The sequence below is a fragment of the Balaenoptera ricei genome, chromosome 15, assembly GCF_028023285.1.
Source record: "Balaenoptera ricei isolate mBalRic1 chromosome 15, mBalRic1.hap2, whole genome shotgun sequence".
Classification (NCBI taxonomy): Eukaryota; Metazoa; Chordata; class Mammalia; order Artiodactyla; family Balaenopteridae; genus Balaenoptera; species Balaenoptera ricei.
In genome coordinates, this window is record NC_082653.1 from 43,693,125 (window position 1) to 43,704,950 (window position 11,826).

Consider the following 11,826-nt stretch of genomic DNA (forward strand, 5'->3'; position numbering starts at 1 on the left):
TATTTACACAGCTGGGTCTGTAGACGTTATTGGTAGTTCAACAGGAAGAAAGAAGCTTTCGATCTATGCATCATACCTCCAGGGAAATTAAAGAAATACCATGAAATGGAAATAGAATTAGAGTTCAAAGACATAATACAAGAATGTTTAGTGTTGTGTAATTTATAATTGTAAAAAATCAGGGCTATCATAAATGACAACAGGAGAACAGTTCAATGCATCAGTAGAACACTGTGCAAATGTAAAAATAATTTAACAAGTATTTGAGGGCATGTAAAGATGGTTATTGAATCTGAACTTTTGATTCTAGAGAAACATGGCTGGCCAAGTGTGGCTTCCAGGTTGGGCTTTAAGAAGCCTTGTAACTTCCATTTTTGTACTCTTGGAATCCAGCCACCCTGTAAGGAGTTCAAGCTGTGCTATAGAATGAGGAAGGCCACATGGAGAGAGATTCTGGAAAGTGAGAGGGCATTTTGGATGTTCTGGCTCCAGTGGATGACACCTGGAGCAGATGATAAATCATGAGTTTTGGGGCCACTATGTTTTGGAGTGGCTTGTTTTGTAGCAATAAGTGACTGAAAAGGTGGGAAAAAATGCAGAACCCCTCTCAATGCAAATGCTTAGAAATGAGAGATAAACTATAACAAAAATATTTTAAAATATATAGCTCAGCTGACATGAAAGCTAAGGTGTCAGAAGTGAAGAGGAATTTGAACACCAACGCAATAATCTGGTGAGCTGAAGATCCAGCAGTCCCAAGGACTGCAGTTTGGTTGTTGGTGCAGAGATAGGCTCTAAGGCTAGAGACTTGGGTTTTAATGCCCACCTGGGACCTTGGGTCAATCAAGGTAAGGAGCTGAAATTGATAGCTCTACATAAATAAGTCATAACCCAGCTCAAGAAATTAACAAGGAGACTTGAGTCTGCCCAGGGTGCTGCATGGGGAAACAAAAAGGCTCCCATACTAAGTAGAAAACATATATGCACCATGCGTTTGAAACACAAATTTATGCCATCCAAAGTCATACGTTAATATACAAACTGAGAAATTAATTTAATATTAGATTATAGACCAGTGTTATCCCTGGGAGAGTTAGCAAATGGAAATGTAAAACTATCCCTTGGTATTCCTACAGAAGAATTAAATTTCTGAAGGTGAGTTTACAATTCTAAGACTTACAAAACACAAAAGGAAATGATCCATCATGAATGAGAGTTGGTGGGTAAAATTACAGGATGGTTATCACTATGATAACTTGAGAGTAGAAAATGTTGAAGATTTTATAAAATATATACATTTAAATGACAGAAAAAGATAAAAAGTAGATATAAAACTGTAAGAAAAAAGCAAACTATGAAAAATTAACAACAATTTGGAAGAAGCAAGTAAATATATAGTAATATAAATGACACATGAGGAGACATAAGGGATAGAAGGAGAATAACCAAGACATTTTGTATTCAACAAGAGCTCTAAAAGGAGCTGGTTGATAGTATTTAAAAGATACTGGCAAGGATTTATCAGAATTGATGAAAGTAATAAATTTTAAGTTAAAAGAAGAATAATAAGTTACAAGAAGGACATATTTAAAATAAATTCACACTTACGCACTACAGAACACCAATGAGAAAAAAATTAAAACAATTAGAGGGAAAGGAGAGTTAACGATAAATAAATAGGTATTGCACAGACAACAAGCTTCCCAAGATCGAGAATTTAGGTCAGAAGATAATGGAATAATTCTGAGTCTTCAAAACATGGATTAAAATAATTGTCAACGGGGCTTCCCTGGTGGCGCGGTGGTTGAGAATCTGCCTGCCAATGCAGGGGACGCGGGTTCGGGCCCTGGTCTGGGAAGATCCCACATGCCGCGGAGCGACTGGGCCCGTGAGCCACAGCTACTGAGCCTGCGCGTCTGGAGCCTGTGCTCCGCAACAAGAGAGGCCGCGATAGTGAGAGGCCCGCGCACCGCGATGAAGAGTGGCCCCCGCACCGCAGTGAAGAGTGGCCCCCGCTTGCCCCAACTAGAGAAGGCCCTCGCACAGAAACGAAGACCCAACAAAAGCCATACATACATACATACATACATACATAAAAAAGAATGTAAGCAGACAAGAATAGCATTAAAAAAATTAAAAAAAAAAAAAATAATAATTGTCAACATAGAGTTCTTCACTAGTTTCACTATCATTTAAGAAAATGATATCTGCCATTTTCAGGAAAAAAGAAAAACTTGCTACTCACATACCTTTTCTCTAAAAGCTACTAAAGGAGGCACAACAGTAAGAAGAAAATTGAGCCCAGAGGAAAGAGTAGTGCGCAGGAAACAACTGCAAGCCAAGAAAAATGGTAAACACAAAGGAACATCAAAATATATATTGACTATAAATTTATAACAATAATAATTGACGAATGGTTAAAAATAGAGTAAAACAAAATTACTATTTATGTACATTTTATAATACACAAGATGACACTACATACTTCCCACTGTGTCTGTATTTGTAAATATATATGTGTGTAAAGGTGTAAAAACATGCATGTTGTTGATTCACACTAATATCAGGATTCAGTAATCTCTGGGAAGGAAGAGAAATAGTTTTAATTTATCTGTAAATACTTTAATTTACCCATAATGTTTTATTTTTTTAAAGTAAAATAAAGATCACAAGGAAATTCGAAAAATATTAACACATATTAAATCTGGATAGTGAACATATTCTAGATATGTCTTAAGGTTGTCTGTAATGTTCTTCCTGTTTACAATTTTAATTGTTAAAATTAAAATGTATGATTGTGTATATACATATGAAAGATATGGAAAAATAATATAAGGAAATGTTCCATAATATTAACTACAGAAGTTATTGTCAATAGAGGCATTATGCAGGATTCTTGCTTGTCTACTTTTGGATATTTTAAATATTATCTACAATGAGCATGATATTGCTTTTCTATACACACACACACCTCAAAGGATTTTTTTTAAAGATTCATAGGACACTAGAATAGAAAGTTAGCTCAGAGATCATCTCCAATTCTTCCTTGAAGAGATGTAATTTATGGCGATAGAAATCAGATCAGTTGTAGGGTTAATAATTGAAAAGGGAACTTTCTGGGCCAATGGGAATGATGTGGGTTAAATGCATTTTTCAAAACTGTTTGAAGTATACTTAAGATCTATGCATTTCCCTATAGGTTCTTCTAAGGCAGGGTATCTTCTTAGAGTTCTTTCACAAGTGGAGAACACGGCAGATGCCTACTTAATAAGATCTCAAAGTGGTGGGATGACCATCAATGACTTTTGCAAATCAGCGTCATGTAAATTATTATTGTTTCTATGATGAGCCCTGGAAACTGGAGCACATGAAAGGGCTGAGAAGGGAGGACACATTGGTTCAAGATTAGGTTTCTCAAGGAATACCTTGAAGAGTTGAGTTAATCACCCCCATCAGCCAAGCAAGTTGTCAATGTCGCGTACATCAGCCAAGCAAGTTGTCAATGTCGCGTACATTTATTAGCAGTGATTTATATGCTCTTTAAAGATACCCCGTGCCTGCAATTACAGCTCAGATATCCAAAGCTCTTGGACAGTCAAAGAAAATCTTTCTAGGCACATTTGAAGGGTGAGAAGCATTTAAATGGCTGTATGAAAAAGATATTCCTTGCTCAACCTATGAAGATATCTTATCTTTAATCTAACAAATGGTTTCTCCTTATCTTCGGCAGGGGCACAAGATGAAGCAAAGGAACAAAGAAATGGAAGTAAATGACAGTCCTCAGCATTGCAGGCCTTCTGGCCCCGGGGGGTGGAAAAAGACACCTGCGCACCCTGTGGGGGAGGGTGGGGGGAGGCGAGTCCCATGGAAGGATAGGGAATCCTTTGCTCTAATTTCTCTAGCCGCATTTTGTTCTGTTTACCGGCAGAAAGAGAAAGAAAAAAAGGAAAAAAAAAAAAGTTTTATTTGGTGGGGGGACCCACGTGAATGCATCTTTCAGGCGCTATCCCTGTCATTTCTGTCTTTTCTCTCACGACTCTGCCCCAGGGTCCCAGTGGCACGTGTGACATACATGTGTATCTTGGCTCCTGTCTGCTTTCTCGGTTATTTCACAAAGCTGGTTGATACAGTGGTTTCTTCCAAGAAAGAGAAGGAAGGTGACTGTTTGGTAAGCTGCAGGCTGCATTTCAGGAACCATCAAACCCTGTATTAGTAGAATCCATGGATGAAGGAGGCAGGATAGAAAATAGGCAAAACCATCAGAAATCACTTGGAAAAAGTTCAGGACGATGAGTTAAAAATGGTGTTTTATTCAGGGATTCCCAAGGTACAGTGTTGTTCCGTGTGGTTGTCAGGAGGATTGTGGAAGTAGAGTTTAACCCGGAGCAGAGCGTGGAGGCATCACAAGGAATGTGGGCCCTGGCTGCCGTCGGGTCTTCCTTGGTAGCAGGACGGCAGGTGAGTTCTTCTCTGACACCGACTTTCAGCAGAGCTCACCTGGTTCAGGAGGGCTTCACATGGAGCCCCCCTGGGAGATGTAACTCATGACACAATTGTAAGGGGTGGCGCTTTTCTAGGCATTTTAGTTAAGAGACAGTGGGCTGCTGCATTTAGGATCCAAGCATCCGCCTATGAATATGAAAAGTTCCACTTGAAATCTCTCTCTCTATATATGCTTGTCATAAAAGAACATCTTGTCTTTACCCAGGGACTGATGACCCACAGAGCAGATTCTCATCTGAAGTTAGAGGCAATTAGAGGTCTTGCTTGTAGTTCTGGCTTCCTGGTTTGCTTTTACATGGTGTGTTTTTGTTCATGCTGAGTCCAAGACTAATTTGATGGCTAGTCCCCTCTCCCAGTGCACACTGAAGGGAAGCAGCAGTACTAATAAGCCAAGATGTCAGTGATACAGTGGGCGTGAGGGGTGAAGGGCCCGGGAGGAAGTCAGAAGTTGTCACAAATGTCTATCCCAGGGCCAACATGGACAGAAGCCTCAGGACGCAACACACCTGATTCCCACAGCCTCCCTGGCTCTAAGACCAGTCTGTCTGTTTCTGGGGCAACTCACATTATTTCTTCCATATCTTCTTAAATCCACCTTCCTTATAAGAGCTTTAGAATTGTAAGTAAGTTAACTGTATATTTTTTCTTCGTAGAGGGAGAAAAGTAATGGGTCAGATCGAGCGTTTCTACAATAAACGGGTGTTCTGCTTTCCAAATATTCCATGGAGTTCTTCAGTTTTGCTCTTTCCTCTAAAGAAAATTCATCTTCTTACCTTCCTATGAATTTTGTTTTGGCCTTTCTGAATTTGTTGCCTCTCTGGATGGCTTATTTGGTCTATTGGAGTAATTAACAAGTTGTATTTCTACCTATGTAATATGTTTTAACACCCTCAGTTTTTTAAGCTGCTCATCAACCTAGCAGCAACAATATTTAAGTAAGTGACCTCATGATTTCAGAACATGGTCATTTCCCCTTCTGCCATTATTCCACGGTTTGATACGGAAACTGATATGTCCTCTACTGCCATTAGACATCGCTTTGTAGAAAAGCAAGGAAAAGCCTCGTTTTAAATAATCCAAGAAATGATGCCACGGGAATGCTGACAGTTTCTATATTTCATGTCATCTTTATAACTTAACTGAAAGTCGCCATCATTCTTGTGAAGTACTTGACAAGCACAATCTTCTGGGAGCACATTTTCCTAGGACTCCTAAGCGTTAGTGCTACTCGTGCTCAGTAATGAGTTAAGTTGAAAACAACATGAGGAGGCAGGAAGGATGGAGATTTTCTTTAATGGACAAAGATGAAAGAGACCTAATGTCTCTGGTAGGAACAGTTGGGATCAGAATTACTTCAGTCCTGGTTGTTGCCTTTGACATCAATGATAGCCATTGATTCATTTTCAATGCGGGTGGGGTAGGAATGAGAGGAGGGAGGGCTCTGCCTGAAAACTATAGAAAAAGAAAGTCATCAGCTCTGTATCCAGGAAACTGAGTGAGGAGTAAGTATGATCAGCCCCACTCTTGAATTTGTTTACACTTGACTTTACGATTAGATTGTGTTTTAATTTTTGCCTCATTTTGCTTTTGGGTTGCTATTTGGCGGTAAGATTTTATGCTTTAGGACAAATAATGAAGTGAATTTCCATTTCAATAGTAAAATATTAAAAATCTAGTTCTTGGCCAGATCGAAGACACCCACAACACAGGAAACCTTTATTTCACTGATGCTGTCATTGCACAGACTGTACAATGAAAAGTTTGAAAGGCTGATTGAATTCTCTGGAACATGAGTTCTGGATGTCAGTTTCCAACCACAATCCAGCCAGACTAGGTGGTATGAGGGTTTACAGGAGGGAGAGTGGGATCAAGGTAGGCTTTCCACATAATAGATCTAATTAAAAAGGTACTTGCTGTAGGAGAGACAAAGGGTGTGTCCTCTAGCTGGTAACTATTCAGACGATGGACAAGCCCTCTTTCATAAAACTTACAAAGGCGGTGTCCAAAACACAGTCTATGATACTGGGTCACCTATTAGTCATCGCAGCTAATTGTACATCTTTCTATGAAACACTGAAAAGCCTCTTTGTGAATTAATACAGTTCTGCTTGATGCAGTTGATTTGAAATGACATGTCTCTGTATGTGGTGCATGTTGGCTTTGCTTTGACAAATAACAAAGTTAGCAGAATATGTTCAATATATTTTCTTGGGGAATAGGGTTTTTATCATACGATTCATTAAGGATTTGCCTTACCCTGACATTTGTGATATAAAGGAAAATCAGAAAAAAAGTAATTTTCTTGACCAAGATATGTTTTTACTTAATGCAAATAAATGTAGTCTGTTGCTTGCAAGGAAAAAAAAATGTCTTCTGAGATCTGGTATAAACTGCTAAATAGAATAATATGTGCCTCTTTTGTTAAACCAGCATTTAAATACTGGACTGCTTCTAAATATGTTTGTTTCTTTTCATGTGTGCCATACACTAAAAAACTTAAACAACTGTTGCCTTCATACTATATTTGTTAGAGCAGAATATGAATAAAATTTGTTTGAGAAGATAAGGTGGAATTATCTGTATTTTGTGACGTTTGTTCCTTAGCCATGAGCAGTTAATGACTCAAAAATGTTCATTTAACAGTAGATATCTCGTTGCAAATACGTGTATTTAAAATTGCCCCTGCAAGTCAACTGTAACTTACCAATAGTCTTCCCCTGCTAAGACTGGCCAATGTCGTGGCCATGTTTTTCAAAATTAAACTACACAGCAGTTTGAACAGACACAAATCCCAATGTGAAATTTTTCTCTGAATACTATATAGCTAATTACCCTAGCAACAGCCTCTGAGGTGCAAGATATAAATTGTTGAGATGAAGCCCATGGTTCCATGAACATTGGCCCATCCTTTGGAACCCATCATCCATACCTGGAGTTCTTTTTGAGCATCTTTTATGAGCATAGTCACCGTGCTGGCTATGTGACCAGCGCAGACACAATCCTCCTCAGCCTACTGTTGACGGAATTATGATTGAGTTACAAAATTGTTAAGAGTTTGGCAATGGATCCACAAAAACCGCTATGGGAAAAACTCAATGTTCTTTTGAAAATGGAAATCTGTATTCCATCACATTTAATTCCCTCCATCTCCTACAGAAGAAGTGCTATCGGGTGTATTGCTCTAAAAGGCAAGAAAGAAAGTCAATCCCTTTATCCAACAAAGCCAGGAACTTAATAGTTAAAGGGGTATAACGTTCTTTAAACTGCTGTACCAAAGGAACATTTTTCCAATAATAAACAAGTTTGATGAGAAAAAAATTGTACGCAGGACAGTCTTATCTCGCAATGGGCAACCTCAACACAAATGCTTCAAGGTGACAGTAAAGGTAATTTGACATGATTCTAGTATGGCCAGTTTCAGTTTTTAAATCTACATTCAATTTTTCATCTCTTTGCCTGTCACTCTTATGTTTCTCTCCCAACACTTCTGCCCCTTTGCCTTTAAAAGATGTCACTGAACATTGCTTAGCTTTGCTGGTGGTTCTCAGGACTAAAAGGGATAAAGATACTCATTTATATTTCCAGAACTCTGGCCCAGTGTGGGGCTTTGAGAAACAAAGTACCTCCATTTCTTGGTTTGGAAGATGGAAATACTAAAACATTCCTGAACTCTCTTACAAATTTAAACATGAATAAAGTGCCAAGATATTCTACTTTGCCATTTGGAAATGCACTTGGTAACTTATTACCACTGGATTCTGTTATTCAATACTGTAGGCAAATAGCCCTTTCTCCAGCTCAAGTCTCTACCAAATGAATAAACAATCCTTACAATTGGGTAGGAAATATGAAATCCTTTCTACTGCAATAGATTTAAATTTTGCCCCTAAATTAAAGACCCATGAGGATAAGAAAAAACTGTTTTATAAAATTTAGAGAAATGGGCGATTTGACATGTGCACACAAAATACTGACACTCGGTGTAAATCTTTTTAAGTTATTGTTTCTCTGATAAGAACTAGAGTGAATCTGTGACTAAAGCAGAAAGGAGGTGTAGCTCTATTTCTTGGTTAAGATGCACAGAAGGATAGAGATTTAAAGGGGGATAATTATACCAACAGACACTTCCTTCCCTTGAGGGAGGAGAACACTTCTTTGCCCCACTGAAATTGGACTTTATTGCTTTGGCCAATGATGTGTGGGCAGAAATGGCATATGTCACTTCAGGCAGAAGCTTGAAGACTCGTGCTCCCTTTTTTCCCTCTACCATAATGCCCAGCCACTTCCCAGATAGGCTGCTCTGTCAGTCTAGAACCTGGAGTGAAGATGTGGAGTTGAGTTTCAGGCAAGCCCCACTGAGAAGGTGACATCAGTGAGAAGTAAACCTGTGTTTTGAGATCTGAGCACCATATGTTACACTAGTACAACCTAGCCTATTCTAATTGATATGTATGCCATCAAAGTATTTAAATAAAAAGTCCAAGAATTGACGTGATCTGCCTCTCCAGCCTCATCTTGTGTGACTTTCAAATTGGCTCATAAAAGTGCCAACACAATGACCTTCTGTCCATTCCTAGAACAGGCCAAATTCAAGGTCATCCTTGAGATCTCAACTGTAATGTCACATCCCAGAGATGCCTTCCCCAACTACCCTATTTCAAAGGAAATCCCCCCTTCCAACGTCCTTGCCTACCTAATGCCATATTTGCTACATCAGAACACATAGAATTCTTTGTAATTGTTTATTTACAGGGCAGAGAGAAACATTCACATGTTTCAACTCAGGTGGGCAACATAATGTAATCTCCCCCCCCACCCCAGTAACTGAGCTTGCCTTATTTCCAAGCTTCTAACCAACTGGTTAGAGGCAATCGTGGGAAAAGAATATAATCTGCCAATTAAAGGTATCTCAGTCTTTTCCAGTTTAAAATGCTAATTTTAGCATTTTAAAAGACAGCCTCTTCAATAAGTGGTGCTGGGAAAACTGAACAGCTACATGTAAAAGAATGAAATTAGAACACTACTTAACACCATGCACAAAAATAAACTCAAATTGGATTAAAGACTTAAATGTAAGACCAGACACTATAAAACTCTTAGAGGAAAACATAGGAAAAATACTCTTTGACATAAACCACAGCAAGATCTTTTTTGACCCACCTCCTAGAGTAATGGAAATAAAACCAAAAATAGACAAATAGGACTTAATTAAACTTAAAAGCTTTTACACAAAGGAAACCATAAACAAGACAAAAAGACAACCCTCAGAACGGGAGAAAATATTTGCAAACGGAACAACAAAGGATTAATCTCCAAATTATACAAACAGCTCATGGAGCCCAATATCAAAAAAACAAACAATCCAATTAAAAAAATGGGTGGAAGACCTAAATAGACATTTCACCAAGGAAGACATACAGATGGCCAAGAGGCACATGAAAAGATGCTCAACATCACTAATTATTAGAGAAATGAAAATCAAAACTACAATGAGGTTAATTGTTGCAGAGTTAGCTATCATTAAATCACCTGAGTCACATCACTAGGAAGTGGAGGAGGCAGGATTTATACCCAATTAGTCACTCTCAGGAGGATGTGTACTCAATCACTACACCATGATGCTTTTTGTTAATATCTCAGTTTGTTTCTCTGCAAAATGGGTGTAATAAAATCCCTTCCTCTTTTATAAAGATAAATGACTCAGTAACTGTAGAGTATTTAGAAAAATGCCTGGCACATAGTAGGACTTTACAAATGTTTGTTAAATAAAATAAATGAAATAAAACCTGCCCAATTGCAGAGCTGGCAATTGGTGGGGCAGAATTCTCACCTACTTAGTGTAAATCCAGATCCCTCACTCTCCACCACTACAACATTCTGCCTCCTGATATTGCTTCTCATTAAAACTGCCTTGCACAGATATGTGACATTATAAATGATATCTGTGGATTCCTAGTACATAGAAAGAAGTTAATAAATAACAGCATTTATTATTGATCATCCCAGCATATATTTGACTTGAGAGAGGCATAGTTTTGATTACCTACAATAATAATATTAATTGACCCTTTACTGTGCACTAGGGACTCTAGTAAGACTCTTCACATGTATTAACTCATTTAATTCTCACTAACTACACTAAAAAAGTACTGACTGTCATAATAAACTAAGGAAGGCATAGAGAATTTAATGAACTTGCCCAAGTTGCCAAAGTTTGTGAGGTGGAGAAAAGAATATGCATACAGACTTGTTGGCTACAAATTCTGTATCCCCTTCATTGTACCACTATTTCACACTTGTGGAATTTATTCAGACAACACAATTTGGTAGAAAAACTACAAACCATGAATTTTAGATTTGGTTCTGCTATTAAATAACTTTGTAATTTTAAACATGACAGCCTTTTTTCATCACTCTCATCTGTAAAATTAAAATTGTTGAACTAGAAAAAAAAAAAAACTACAATGAGGTATCACCTCACGCCAGTCAGAATGGCCATTATCAAAAAATCTAGAAGCAATAAATGCTGGAAGGGGTGTGGTGAAAAGGGAACACTCCTGCACTGTTGGTGGGAATGTAAATTGATACAACCACTATGGAAAACAGTATGGAGGTTCCTTAAAAAACTAAAAATAGCATTACCATATGACCCAGCAATCCCACTACTGGGTATATACCCTGAGAAAACCATAATTCAAAAAGAGACATGTACCACAATGTTCATTGCAGCACTATTTGCAATAGCCAGGACATGGAAGCAAACTAAATGTCCATCGACAGATGAATGGATAAAGAAGATGTGGCACATATATACAATGGAATATTACTCAGCCATTAAAAGAAATGAAATTGAGTTATTTGTAGTGAGGTGGATGGACATAGAGTCTGTCATACAGAGTGAAGTTAAGTCAGAGAAAAACAAATACCATATGAAAAGGCATATATATGGAATCTAAAAAAAAAATGGTACTGATGAACCTAGTTGCAGGGCAGGAATAAAGAGACAGACATAGAGAATGGACTTGAGGTGGGAGGGGGAAGCTGGGGCAAAGTGAGAGTAGCATTGACATATACACAATACTGAATATAAAATAGTTGGCTGGTGGGAAGCAGCAGCAAAGCACAGGGAGATCAGCTTGGTACTTTGTGATGACCTAGAGGGGTGGGATAGGGAGGATGGAAGGGAGGCTCAATAGGGAGGGGATATGGGGACATGTGTATGCATATGACTGATTCGCTTTGCTGTGCAACAGAAACTAACAAAGTATTGTGAAGCAATTATACTCCAAGATCTATTAAAAATAAAAAGTAAAAAAATAAAAT

The 11,826-nt window shown here is 38.2% G+C and overlaps 1 protein-coding gene across 2 annotated transcripts in view; it reads left to right on the plus strand.

Annotated features, from left to right (window-relative positions):
* Window positions 1-7,031, plus strand: part of MACROD2 (mono-ADP ribosylhydrolase 2) — a 1,976,756-nt gene extending 1,969,725 nt beyond the window's left edge. For both annotated transcript variants that reach the window (XM_059897602.1, XM_059897603.1), the window contains one exon: window positions 3,731-7,031. The gene's annotated coding sequence lies outside the window, so the exon portion shown is untranslated. The remainder of the gene's footprint in view (window positions 1-3,730) is intronic.
* Window positions 7,032-11,826: the final 4,795 nt, after the last annotated feature.